Genomic DNA, 1065 nt, shown 5'->3' with positions numbered 1-1065 from the left:
TTCGTCGCATGAAACGTCACACAGCGTTGCCAACCTTCCAGATTTGTCTGGAATATTCCAGATTTTTGAGGCCCCATTTTATAAAAATCTGGAAGATCCAGATAAAATTTGAAACGAATTTGTAAGGTTTTGTAAATAATTTGTAAGGTTCTCCATATACGAGATAAGCGATCCAGACTTATCCAGACAAATTTTCAAAATCTTCCAGATTTTTGAATAATTGACTTGGCATCCCTGACGTCACATCAAACTGTTGACCTAACTAGAAAAACAGGGTTAGGCATTAAGTTCAACACATACGATATTAGGTCAACTACACGGAAACGCATTACCACGGACAAACAGACGAAATACTAATTATTTTCATCGTACAGCAGAATAGTCCATGAATTTCATTCATAAAATAATAAAATAAACGTCTCGTAAAATGGACTATAGCGCTGAATTCCAATACAATGGGGATTCGCTCGTTGGAGCTCCGCTACATAGAATAACTCGATGGTTGGATGTTCGCTGGTTGGAATATATTACAAATAAAAAGCACTCGAATTCAAGATTAGATGTCAAAGTGACTTTGATGTCTGAGCACCGTCGCATTGAAGTCGTGCGAATCGTGACAATTTGGTCTCCAGATGCGTGAGTCTGGAGCATTTTCAACAGCTGTCAGTCGTTCCAACTAACGGGTTGGGTTCGCTAGATGGGAGGCAGTCGTGTTCCAACCAACGAATCCCCACTATACAAGTAATAACCAACTTCCCAAGAAACAATTTTTCCCTTAAAAAAGCTAATCAGGACTGTTTTATTTAGCTATTAGTTGTTTAATAATTGTTCTTGTTCAAATGCAACTGGTATTCAATAACGTTATTCGCCCAGAAATAGAGAATCTATTCAATAACAACTGTTTTATTAACGTAATATAGTACATGTTTATTCAATGATCAAGCCAGCTGTCGCATGAAAAGGCCTATGAAGAGACCAAAAAAAAATCAATGTTATTTGAGTCTACGAAGGTATGGTGCTGCCATCTGGAAATCTGGGAATCTGCCATCAAATGCTTATATGAAA

The sequence above is a fragment of the Aedes aegypti genome, chromosome 2, assembly GCF_002204515.2.
Source record: "Aedes aegypti strain LVP_AGWG chromosome 2, AaegL5.0 Primary Assembly, whole genome shotgun sequence".
Lineage (NCBI taxonomy): Eukaryota > Metazoa > Arthropoda > Insecta > Diptera > Culicidae > Aedes > Aedes aegypti.
The sequence above is the reverse complement of the archived record's forward strand: the minus strand, read 5'-3'. Positions refer to the sequence as shown.